A 14,122-nucleotide genomic window follows, 5' to 3' on the forward strand; every position below is an offset into this window, starting at 1 on the left:
ACCAAATATTGAGCCTAAATTGCCACAGGTTTTCGAGGAAAAAAAAAGCGGTTTTTATTTATTTTTATCTAAACTACTACCGATTTTTTACCGTCTTCAAGATTTCAAAAGGAGGAGGTTCTCAATTCGGTTGGAATGTTTGTTTTTTTTTTTTATGTTTGTTACTTCATAACTCCGATCCGAATTTCTGAACCGATCTTGAAAATTATATAGAGATTGGTCCCTTTTTTTTTAAAGCTCAGTTATGATGATGAGATCCATGAGAAATCGAGGGAACTCTTCAAATGTGAAGAGCATACATATAGTGATTTTTGTATTTTCATCAACAATTCAAGCATTTAAATTAAAAAAAGTGACATTTGATGAAGTGGAACTGAACTGAATTTTGGATATTTTATGTATAAACTAATATTCTATAACATATATATATTTTTAAATATTTACTTGGTTTGGTATTCATATCTTTTGAAAACCGTATTTTGACCTAAAAAAGGACTACGATTTTTCAAATACCATGCCAGCTGAACTCACTGCATCCACTGCACCTTAAGGAGCCCACTGATTACTATTTCGCCGGACGATATCGGGGTGTCAGTTTTTGCGAATAACTCACAGGCCGATATCGTCGGGCGAACATTTTGCTAGGTCTTCATTTATTCAAGGTAGCGGGTTCAAACCCCGGCTCGTACCAATGACTTTTCGGAACTTATGTTCGAGATATCGGTGAAGGAAAACATCGTGAGGAAACCGAACTAATTCCAATAAGGGCTAGTTTACCCGCTGGGTTGGAAGGTCAGATAGCATTCGCTTTTGTAAAACTAGTGCCTACGCCAATTCTCGGGATTAGTTGCCAAGCGAACCCCAGGCTCCCATGAGCCGTGGTAAAATTCCGGGACAACGCAAGGAAGAAGTTTTGCTGTTATTCAAAAAATAGTTTATAGGGAACTTACCTACTTATACTATATTTATTTACAATAACAATATACATCTTTAATGAAAATGAAAATGAAAAATATCTTTATTATCTATTTACAAACATATAGTAAGCATTTGCTGGGGCCTCTCTTTAGGCTTACAAAGCCTGTGCATACATAATGGATATATACAGATGATTACTATAACTAGCTTATATCTAAAATAGGCCCTTGAGGCATCGTACCAAGGATGCTGGCGGCATTTCCTCGTTGTATCGCAATACTGATACGTTGTGCGAGGAAGCCGCCAGCTCTTCGGTACATATACTTATACTTGAACATGAATGAAGGAAGGGCAATGCACTTAGCCTATTTATGTTTCCAGTGTGTTCCTGCGTAGTTGTTAAACTGGAGCGATTTTATTAGCTAATGAGCAGTGCGCAATTTACCGAGTCATACAATTTTAAGTGCAATCTGTTTATTCGCTACTAAATACAAAAATAGCTCGTAAAAAAAGTAACGCGGCAGAAGTGAAAACTTCAATGTTAACGTTGTACTTTTTTGATATTTTGGAATGGCTAGGGAATATTTTTGCACGAATTGCTTTAATTATCAGTATAAAAGTACTATCATATATGTGGTAAAATACAATATTCATTTATTGCTCTATCGTACACAAACATGACAATTTATATTTCATTAAAAAATTAACTACTGGCTTCAATGACATTGTAACAGTTTTTCGATCAGGTCACGTGTCCGTCTTACGAATTTTCAATCTGTCGAATCTGTCGGTCACGTGACCTGTCGCGAGTTTAACATTTTTTTCCCATCACAAAAAGTGCACAGCGCCGCTAAAGAAGTGTTCGTTTCAAAAATACAGTGAATTGAATTTTTTCATACAGACAGACATATATATTTCTCATGTTTCATTATAATCCAACGCGTAGTTTTAAAATGAGAACGAAACTACGTTTGTGTTAGAAGGTGAAATTCGGCTGAGCTAGCTGCGGACTCTTAAATAAATAGAAGGCCAATTACTATAATAACTCAGTATTATAAAATAATTATAATAATAATTCCGCCTATATACGTCCCACTGCTGGGCACAGGCCTCCTCTCATGCGCGAGAGGGCTCGGGCTATAGTCCCCACGCTAGCCCAATGCGGATTGGGGACTTCACATACACCTTTGAATTTCTTCGCAGATGTATGCAGGTTTCCTCACGATGTTTTCCTTCACCGAAAAGCTGGTGGTAAATATCAAATGATATTTCGTACATAAGTAAAAAAAAAAAGTCTTTTATTTCTTGCATAAATTTTACAAAAAGTATTGAAATTTAAAATCTAGGTAAATACTTACTTTCTTCTTTCTTTCTTCCTAGCGTTGTCCCGGCATATTGCCACGGCTCAAGGGAGCTTGGGGTCCGCTTTGACAACTAATCCCAAGATTTGGCGTAGGCACTAGTTTTTACGAAAGCGACTGCCATCTGACCTTCCAACCCAGAGGGTAAAATTAGGCCTTGTTGGGATTAGTCCGGTTTCCTCACGATGTTTTCCTTCACCGAAAAGCGACTGTAGGTAAATACTTACTTTATTTATATATATCTATGTATATGATTTTTCTAGGTTTTTTACAATTATTAGAATAAAATGAAGATGAATTATTTAAGACTGTATATCTTATTTTAAGTTTTCCACTTTGCATTATGCAAGAATCCCTCTGTAGGTAAAGGCCTCGTCCAAAGTTAGCCAATCTTCCCTTGATTGAGCTGTTTGTATCCAGTTTTTCTGATCTCGTCTTCCCATCTTGCGTAAGGTCGCGCCTGCACTGAAAGAAATGTTTGCATAACTGTAACAAACATTTTGGTTACTGTTTACACAAAAATTGGGACTTGCGAACTATGTGTTATATGTTACAAAACCGTGTTTGGCTATCAGTGTTCAGGTATTTATTATACACTACAAAATAAGTTTTGTAAATTTATGCAAAGTTTATTTTCTTATAACCGTAGTTTAGTTATTTAGTAAAGTTACAAAACCAGTTCGGCTATTTATTTTTTTCAGTGTGTTTCCTTTTCCCTACTGGACCTTTCCATGTTGTCATAATTTTTGTCCACCCTCTAACTCAGTATTACCTACATACATATATATGATTTCTGCTACATAAACAGGTTAGTATTTATTCATCATGCACAAAAGGAAAGATATATTTGAGGAAAACCACGGGATTTGTAGCCATGTTTTACCTAGAATTAAGAATGAAGTATAATGAGAATTAGGAGATTCCTACATTACTCAATCACTGTTTTTTTTTCTACTGGTAGACTGACATGGTTGAATTAAGGTTTCGTATAGCAAACTATAATTGCGTACTTTTTGTGTATAGGCTGCCAACTTAGTAGTCAAGAATAAATAAGTTTTTGGCAAATCTTTCATTTTGGTACAAGCTTTTATCGTGTACTTCTCTTTCCACAGGCAACTAATACTCATATACAATATACAATTCTAAAAACCCCAAACACAATTAGGTTGCGTTGTTTTATCACAGAGTTCCTGTGGCTACCTCCTGCCTCTATTATCAGATCAGCTCGATGGTACAATCAAGGTATTTAATATCGACACGGACAAAGTGCCAAAAATATGTACACACTGCTTTAAAGTATGGGCAATAAGGTAGTGTATACATATTTTGGGCACTTTGTCCGTGTTGATATTTAATACCTTGACTGTACCATAATATTGCATTGTCACCCGACTTACATATGTATGCAAATTTTCAGTTTCATCGGAAACCGGGAAGTGGGTCAAATTTAACTTGCAAGATTTGACCCGTATATACATAGGTAAAATGCAAGTTAAATAAAAGCTTGTAAAAAATACCAATCACGTGCCGCCGCACTCCCATAGAAAAGACTAATATTACACACGGTTGCGTCGCCCGTTCCTTTTTCTTTGAACTTGGCTGGACACGCTACCGCGTGTGTAGAACGGATGGACTTCGCGCGTTTATGTCTTTTGTACTACATTTTTGTGTACTGAAATACTTGCCAATTTTCATTAATTATTTAGGTTTTATAGTAAAAACAGTAATACTTTAGAGGGCTCGTAGAAAAAGTAATGTATGATATAGTCAAGCTTTTCATTCACGTACCTTACCTAGGCAACTCAGCAAGCTTTGTTGCCTAAACACGGTACTCGACTGGAAAGCTCTCTTTTATATCACGAATTTATAAAATACTATTGTTATACATAATCGATTATAAATAAGGATTAAAAATCGGGCTCCCGTCTGGGGTGCGTTCGTCCGATATTTTATGCACTCGAAGAAATCTGGATGAACAAGAAATAATTGTCAATCTCTGATACTTATTTCATGATATAGGACAACCGACCAGATGAATCGCCCATGGATACCTGAAAAACCAGAGGGGTTGCAAGTGCTTTGCCGGTATTTAAGATGGGAGTAGGTAGACTCTTTTTCTAGAATGTTTGGAGTACGTATCGGTCCGGAAATACCGCGGGCGACAACTCATTCCACAGTTTAGCTGTGCGAGGCAGGAAGTTTCTGGAGAAACGCACAGTTGAGCAATGCTAACCATCTAAGTGGTGAAGATGGAAATGCTGCCAGATACTATAATGATAGTTCTATCTTTTTTTGTTCCAATTGGTGGTGAAATTGGTACAAAAGCTGAAAGACGATAAATATTTAAAGTGATTAATTAAACTATCATTTTAGTATTATTTTAGTATTGTATTAACAATTATGGACAAGGGTAACAATAGTAGATAGTTAACCAAGGCAACAAAGACTTAAATGGTGCCTTTCACCCGAGTTAAACACTCTACTTTTCATTTCGAATACGAGGAAAGTAAAATTATTATTATTATTATATAATTATAGGCGAGCAGCTATTTAGCTGATGAGCCTATGTCACACAGTGTCCTGTATTATACAGTTCAAAGTTTGTAAAGTCGTATCACATCACTAAGTAACATCAGTCTAACTTATTGTTTAAAAGCCACTTGTCCAATCTGTTTTTAAAAACATTGACCGAGGGAGCAGTACATAATGCATGTTCATAAAAAGAATATTTCTTGAGGTTAATTTCAATTAACAATTTAGGTAAAAAAAAATATATCTATGGAATGGGAAGTTAATTATTAGAATGAAATTGTACAAGAAATCATTTAAAACCAAAATTGTAATTGCTTATCGTAAAAAAACACGTACTGAGAAAGTACACTGCTCCAGCAGAAACGGTTCTGCATACTTTTTAGAACAAAAACGACCCACTTTCAGAACATGAGAAATGAAGGATATAATAAGAATTAAAACTAAAAGTAAACTGAATCTGTGTTACCGTATAAGGCCTTAATATATCTAACTACTAACATTTTCAAAACGGACCTTAATGAGAGCATGGTAACAAAACAAAAATGTAAATACGCGAAATTCGGCCACAATCAGTATGTTAAGGACATGCGCAACGACTCAGTGTCACCAAGCATGCGCGTGCGCGTAGACGTCCGCGAAGTGCCCACTGTGCCCAGTGTACGCTGACCTGTGTTGTGTTGTGTTGTACTTGGAGATTTGGACGTGTTTCTGTGCTTGGATATACTCACGGTTTGCTTTTATTTCAACATTTTATTAAGTAATTTCAAGATGTTAATAAGAGTTACTTTAATAAAATCCTGCTTTGATATCTCAGCATACTCAAATGACAGTTTTGGTACGAAATTGGTACAGGATGATTGGGTTAATCGCATTGCATTGTCATTTTATGTTGGAAATAAAAAACACAAATTGACGTTTAGTTGTTTGTCAAACAATAAATGTTTTCAAGAGGTTTTTGATGTACGGTTAAAAAATACAGGTTTGATGAATGGTAGTGGTGTATTCCTATTTGTCTCCGCCGGGCACAGATGGGAATAGGTAGGTGCTTTTGTCTCCGCCTCATGAATGGAGCGGGAACCAACGAAAATACAGCCAAGTGGTGCCTAATATAAGTGGTGCCTAAAATATCCAATATTGGATGGACGCTAAGGTTTAATTGCAATTGTTATCAGTACATCAAACAGTTCGAGACTTCGTTTATTATTATGCATTTTATAGTTATAGTTTTTGATGCACGTTATTAAATAAATACAATTGTTTGTATTAGTCGTCATCTATTGGTTATCTGTTTCGGTTTCAGTCGAAGATATTGTTAGAAAGTATTTTTAAACGGATTTTTATCGTCCTTTAATTAAACTTGAGATATGTCATAATATTGTGCCAATGTTTGACATTGGTTTCCTATCTTAATTTAGTGAAAGAGTGTTTCCATAATTTTTGTTATTGTTCTGATTAATTAGTTGTGCTCAAAGTAATCGAAATTTAGCGTTTAATTTGAAAGTATTTAAGTATTGTTTGTTTAGTTTTTGTTACAAATTCCATTTCACAGTAAATACGACGCATATTTTTTTAAATTCTTGTCGTCAAAGGATCGATCAATTGAGTTCAATTACATTGCATTGCACGCCATCATGCTCTGAGGTCGTGGGTTCAAACCCCGACTCATAACAATAACTTTGTCAAATATCATTTGATACCAGTTGCTATTGGATGATCGGGTGTGAACGTCCCAATCTAAATACTAGTTCTTTCATGAGCTATGTGTCCAGCAGTGGGAAGTAGGTATAAACTGGTGATAATGAATGATAGTGGTGATCAAACTTATTTGACAGCCTCATAGCATAGTGGTCCTGCCTACGAAGCTGGTGGTCCTGGGATCGAATCCCGGTAAAGTCATTTATTTGTTTGTTTTGTAACTGCGTTATAGTTTTTTTTATGTATTTATACGCATTCTATTAATTAATTATTATATATATCGTCGTCAAATTCCCACAACACAAGCCTCCTTGAGCTTACTGTGAAACTAGTTCGATTTGTGATTTGGTATCCTTTAATATTGATTTTATTAATTAATTTATTTATTCTTACATAGTTTAATCAAACTTTTATTTCCATTAATATGTAGGTATATTATGGAAATTGGATTAAATGCGCACCTTATTGATTAATTAAATTTAATAATGTATAAATCAAATAGATTTTAAATATCGTAATCGTAAAGTACTCGTACATTGAACTAAGTATTCATAAAGAATAAGTCTGATCTGATAACAATACTACCTATACGGTATAATAGAAAAATATTACTGATTTCATGGCCAATGGTTAGGAATGTTGATATGACTGTTAAATAGGTCTTTTTTGTTTATGATCAATAGAGCAAGTACCATATCGGCGTCATAATAGAAATATAGGTTATTTACGCTCGAGTCTTTTCCTGATATTATCGAACGGAGAGCGAAGCAAAGCGAAGTTCTTACATTCAACTTGGAACACACGGCTGGCTAGAGGCGCGCTTCGTCCCGGATTTCTAAGTTTTTTAACTGGGGTTACTAGAGGATAGTTTGTTACGCAATAACTTTAGTAATTTTCTTCTAATTTAAATGAAATTAGGCGAACGGGCAGATGAGGGTATTATATTATATTCATTAAATTTTGAGCAGGCTCGATCAAGGGGTTATGGAGCTACAAGAGCCTAGAAGGCCAAAAGCTATTTGTGGGGGGTCTTGATATTCTGGTCATCTTGTTTACAAGGAATTATGGTCGAGTTTGGTATCAAATGAATGTACTCGGTTTACACATGTTTATTGTTTTTATTAATTACCATTTTGAAATATTTAGCGAGATAAAAGCGAAATAAAATAAAGTGTACGGCAAAGTTATCGGTAAACAGTCACCGTAGTTTATGGACTCTCTCAACTAGCAAATTTTTTTATTATTAACTTATAGCCTATAAAATATTTCTTAATCCAATGACAACCCAACTAAAGAGTAAAGTATTACAGCATACGTAGAATTAAATTTCCGTAGAATTAAATACGTAGAGTTAATTTTTAAACAACATAGATAAATTATGCTGATTGTCTACGTACACAATTAGTCTGGCTACTGAAATATTACACAATATTTTGGCGGGAAATTAAAAAAATCTTGGGCTGGTCACACTTTGTGTAGTAGGTATTACAGTTTTGATACTAGAAAATATTTTTGATTTTCTGTGCACACGTAAGGTACCTAAGCAAATAAGTTAATATATATTGACGTGCACTCAAAGTCAGCTCATGTAATTTCTACCTCTATGTGAAGTACAAAGATATATTATATAGACATGTTCCGCCAAGATATTTTTATATATTTTATATTTTTATAACAATTTACTACTGACCCGTCATTTCACAGATTTCTTCTATATTTAAATTAGTTTTCAGTAACTCGTTACGTTCCTTGTCCTGTTCATGAGATTCAGGTATTAATAAATTCACGTACTTAATCAGATATACTTAGGTAAATGTTAGAACTAGTACTTAAAGTATCAAAATATTAATAGAGCACCAACCTACTAAATTGTTTACGACTTGTAAACGTTGCAGTCTTTCGTTATACAACGCTTCACGTCGACTTCGCACATTATCGTAATTATTTATGAGCTTAAATAATAGTTTGCGGACCTCACTCGGTATAGTAATTATTAATATTGAGCACAGATATTTGTTCCTGAGTCATGGGTGTTTTCTATGTATTTAAGTATTTATAAATATTTATATATTATATATATCGTTGTCTAAGTACCCACAACACAAGCCTTCTTGAGCTTACTGTGGGACTTAGTCAATTTGTGTAATAATGTCCTATAATATTTATATTTTTTATTTATAAAATTTTTTTTTATTTTATTTGACAGGCTAAAAAATACAAAAAAGAATATAACTAAAGTAAAGAAACATATCTAAATACATATATTTACAAATAAAAAATGGGGGCTAGCTCGTCACCCGATGGTAGGGTGCCCAGAAGGCTGGTGGCATTACCGCGATGCCAATTCGCTGGGCAAGGAAAGAACCAGCCCTCTGGTCACCCGTAGCATCAATGAGACGCTTCGCCAGCTCTCTGAAAATACAATGGGCTCCGGGTCCCCAGGGTCCGAGGGTCTCCACCCCAAACGGCTCAAACATACAACCGGAATCAATGGATGCATATTTGCGCCGTTTGAGGCGCTCGGCTGCTTCGGCGGCCGTTCCGGCCTTGGTCGAGGTCCCTGGGAGGTGGGACGGCGCAAGGGTATCCACACATGTGGCGTCCCAAACTAAAGGCCGTCCCAGCTTCCAAGGAACCAGAGTCATGCCGTCCGGCCGCTTGCCATCGTCCCTGTCTAAGCCTGTGGGCTCTAGGACGGCTGGTGCCCCGGCACTGGTAAACGCCCGGCGCAGAATGTCATTGATACTGGCATGGCGTGGGATGCGGCCTGCGCTCCTGCTGCAGGACAGACCATGAAGGCCCCTACCAGTAACATTGGCACCACAGTGACATTTGTGCGGGGCAACACAGACCGCACCGAGTCTTAATATTATTTAAAATAAACCCCTTATAAACCGCGAACAATTTGAATGAATGACATAAATTGACAACAGACTTTTAGTTTTTTTTTTAAATCATAGACAATTGGTGATACATCATGAAAATATCTGTCAACAATATTTGGCTAGCCAGACTCTAGCTTATGTTGATATAACTACATTGAATTTGTCCTAAATACAGGTGTTTATTTAATCACCTGCAATAATCTACTCTGCCATAGAAAATGTCAAGGTCAGACAGCCAAAATGTATGAAACAGTAAATATTTTTTTCGCGATTTCGGGGTTGGTCCCATAGTAAAAGTTACTCAGTATGACCTATATATTCACCCCATAAATTATTGCAGGTGACTAAATAAACACCCTTTATAGGTCATACTGAGCAACTTTTACTATGGGCCCAACCCCGATCTCGCGAAAAAAATATTGGTTGTTTCATACATTTTAGCTGTCTGACCTTGACATTTTCTATGAAAGAATAACTTTTTTTCTAGGCATTGGTGCCATAATAAAAATTGCTAAGTATGACCTATATATTCACCCCGTAAAATATTGCGGGTGGCTAAATAAACAGCCTGTATCAACCTAGGTCATGGATGACATATAACTAGGGGAAAAAGAGAAATATAAAAACATTAGTATGTTTTTTCCTACATGTTGTAAATAAATAATGGGAGATTATTTTTATACGAGTATGTTATTCTAATAATTAATATTTATTACGGTATAACCACTCATAAGTTTAAGCTCGGGTATATGGATAAAAAATTATTACAAACTACTCTTAGGTAGGTACATGACATGTACGTACCCCTTAATTTTAAAATGCATAACTCCCATACATACCTAACCTTAGAATAATCAGTTTTAGCATGTAAGTACTTTAGAGTATATTTTACAATTGTATTTGCATGTATTTATACGTGAAAGCAAATAAATGTTCTGATTCTGATTCTGATTCATGTAATATATAAAAAAAACCGACTAATAAAGAAAAAAAAATTGATAAACTTCTAGTGAAATAATCAATCAAGCAGGATTTAAACTACGAATTTTGAAAAGCTATCACAATTATTCTGCTATGATTTAAAAGGTCAGAAATATATACATAAGTATATATAATACTCTTTATAGACACATCTCAGTAAAAGATACAACTAAGTGCGTATATATAGTCCACCATGTTGTGTCCTATATCGGCGACCTCTGATGAGCACCGAACTTTGTCTTAAATATTCGGTCGCACTGTGCACAAAGCTGTCTTCGCTAGTTATATGTGTATGCGTATACACATATACACACATACACATAAAGTATTAAATGTGTAAACTGCATTTAAGTTATTCCCTGTAGAAACACAATGAATAATTAAAATTATCGTCATGACGACGGAAACCAGTGAATTCCCGACACTCGTCATAATTATTATGTTTACGATTATTGTGTTATGACTCAAACCATGATAGTCTGCCCACCCTTGTGTAACTGACACCAGACCAATGTTCCTATGTCATTTATTAATATACACATATATTACTTTAACCGAAGTTAGATAAAGAGTGTTTTTGTTGTGTCTGACCATTATCTGAGGGGTAAATATGAAGGTCATACTGAATAATTTTCACTATGGGGTCACACGTCACATTTAGACGAATCATATGGTTTTCTATGGAACAGCATATTTCTTTCGCGATTTCGTATTGACAATATGACCTACTTCACCCCTCATTATATTGTAATATCTGGGAGACGATATAAAAACTCAAAAATGCAGCATCAACCACATCATTCTGGAGTGCCCCCTTACTAGATACACAGGCCATGCAGATGATTTTAAGATCCTAAGGGCGAAATTCTAATTATAAGTATATCTATGTAATCCAGTGACATACGTATGCCATACGATAAATAAATAACTCAAATATGCGCATTTTTCCAGAGATAAGACCTAGCTAGATCGATTTTTCGCCCCCGAAAACCCCCTCATAGCAAATTTATAAATGATATTTATAAACATATATACAAGAATTGCTCGTAAAGGTATAAGATTATATTAGCTGAAGCCCGCAACTTCGTCTTCGTGGAAGGATGATAACGATGATTTATAAAAACTACCCTGTCCTTCCCTGGGCCTCAAGCTATCTCCATAGACGAGGCCAGGAGGCCGTCTACAGTGTGTAAATCCAATACGGGCAATAAATCGAAACAGACATAGAATATGTCCGTGTAATCATACATACATATACATATAATACACACATATAATCACGCCTATTTCCCGAAGGGGTAGGCAGAGACCACGGCTTTCCACTTGCTACGATCCTCACATGCCTCTTTCGCTTCCTTCACTTTCATGACATTCCTCATACACGCTCGTCGGTTTAGGGTGCTCTTGACCATGAGTAATCATGGTGTAATCATGAATTAAAAAGTTTTTTTAAGTCACACTTTTTATGACCCTGTGATTAATTTTTGAAAATTTACCGAGTAGCAATGTACTGAAAATATTATGAGACATTACAAGATATCTAGTAACTTGTGTGTTGCGTGCCATGTAACTTGCGTGCCATGTAACATTTAACCACATTAAAGAATAAATTAACCATACATGTACATGTATGGTTAATTTTTTCGTTGTATTTCTAAGCAAAAGTTATCTATGATATAATTATATAACAAGCATTACTGGTTCACTTTCGCAGTACACCGATATTGAATTGATGTTAAGTGGTCATTGAGGTATCATCGTTTTGATTCGATACAATCACTGCCTGATCGGGAAATCATTAAAAACATATCAACTTTTGCGTTTTATAAACACTTAATGATTGTTTGTGAGTTTAGCAATTAAGAGGCATGATGCAGTTGAAGTTTCCTATCCGTAATTTTTATTTAGCGGTCTGGAGGCCTCGGGAAATAAAGGAGTCGAGGCCCCTGGCCCCAAAATTATTTTCCAAATAAAATGGTAAATTTTCCGAAGTCTCTATTGTGGGGGCACCTCTTTTGTGAAGGCCCCGGGGCTGTAGCCCCGGTTGCCCTCCCCTAAATCCGGCCCTGGTAATCCCTACGCTATGTGGGATCAAAGTGATACCTTTCTTTTCTAGGACACTAGTTTTTTTTACTTTTTTGCATACATCTTTTTTACCTTAAAGAATATTTCGAAATATTAATAATTTGTGACGTGAAAAGCAGTTTGTTAGGGAAATAATTACGTAACTTTTCGTAGCATCATCCCAATACTTTTGTTTTGTTTGGCGTTTGTCGATGTACGATTTTCATCATTATATTCTGTTATGTTTTTTTTTAAATTCCATATTAATTTAAATTGTATTTTTTTTATTTAATACATGTGTCCCGCCGAGTTTGTTACCGGTCCCATATTGGGATACCCTCCTACGAATTAGGAGGGATTTAAATCTCGGGTCAGAGGTGTGGGGTTAGAGCCAGAGTAGTTTTATTTGACGTTCATAAGCGCATTGTAATATGCCTGCTTGGAAAATGAACTATGTGTCTTTATCATCTTGGCTAGGTCCCCTGCAGGCCTAGCCGAGGTGACAATCGCTATCCCTTCGATAGCGAAACGCTTTGTGTCTCTCTATCACTCTTCCATATTAGTGCGACAGTGACAGTTGCGTTTCGATCGCTACGGAGCGTAAGCGATTTGCACGTTGGCTACGCGGCCTGATCTGATAACTACTTAGAGATATCATGTATTATTTCATTAAAAGTATTTGTTTCTTTTCTAGAGCGAATGTTGTTCAATCAAGTTACGAAACGATGAAGTTACTAGAGGGAGGCCTCAAAATTGCTATTCATATTTTTTGGCAACCAAATTATGATCTAAAAACACCCTACGATTATTCAAAAACTCTGCTGAGAACCAACTGCACCATAAGTTCTTCTATCATAAGCCTTTGTTTGCTCCTTACTGAGAGCAAAAACAGTGGGTTAGGGCATGCGTTATAGTTTTAGTGTGGAATTAGCGCTGATGGGCGGAACGAGGCGTACAATTTAGAGCAATCATCGGCGCGCGCGCCGGCCGCCGTTCATGACTAACTTCGCGTTGTGTCGCTGTCACCATTGTTTTATTTATACATGCCCAAAAATACGTCGATAAATAATTTACAGAAATGTTTTTCTTACTTACAAAACTTATGTCTTTTACAAAATTTAATTTAAAATTAAAACTACAATCGTTTAAAAAATGAAAAATGTACCGCCAGCTTCGTCTAACCTTCATAGAACCTTTACAAATTATATACCTAGACCTTCCTCAAGAATAATCCTATTGATAAATGAAAACCGCATGAAAATCCGTTCAGTAGTTTTTGAGTTTATCGCGAACATGCAGTCGGGGCGCGGCGGAGGACCTTGTTTTATAAGGTGTAGTGATATTCCTTCGATACTTTCGGTCTTTCCATCCATACCTCCCTTGTAAGCATTAATTTACCAAGCTACAACATATTAGGGTTAAAACTTGAAGTCCGTATAATGTTCTTAAGAAAGATTCTGCACACATTCTATTACATGGTACTCAAGACTTATTACAAAAAACTTGCAAGTGTAACGTGCAAATCTGCCCCGCATTCTAAACGAGTCCACTTCAGATCACTGTCTTGAAACAAGCCCATCCAACAACCTGTTCAAAGACTTCTCAATCTTCTCATAATCACGATGAAATACCACCATACGGTCGCGCTTCGAGCATTTTCGAGCTGAGAAAGCAGGATGGTGTGAG

The 14,122-nt window shown here is 36.0% G+C and overlaps 1 protein-coding gene across 6 annotated transcripts in view; it reads left to right on the forward strand.

The window, feature by feature from the left end:
- LOC133530614 (transcription factor EB) overlaps positions 1 to 14,122 on the forward strand; it is a 174,631-nt gene that overhangs the window by 53,291 nt on the left and 107,218 nt on the right. The window contains exon 1 of one of the 6 annotated variants that reach the window (XM_061868615.1): positions 5,026 to 5,568. The exons of 4 other annotated variants lie outside the window; for them this stretch is intronic. The gene's annotated coding sequence lies outside the window, so the exon portion shown is untranslated. Of the gene's footprint in view, positions 1 to 5,025; positions 5,569 to 14,122 lie in introns of those variants that run through there. One more of the 6 variants, XM_061868609.1, reaches the window with a different exon arrangement.

The sequence above is a fragment of the Cydia pomonella genome, chromosome 23 (genome assembly GCF_033807575.1).
Source record: "Cydia pomonella isolate Wapato2018A chromosome 23, ilCydPomo1, whole genome shotgun sequence".
NCBI classification, from domain to species: Eukaryota; Metazoa; Arthropoda; class Insecta; order Lepidoptera; family Tortricidae; genus Cydia; species Cydia pomonella.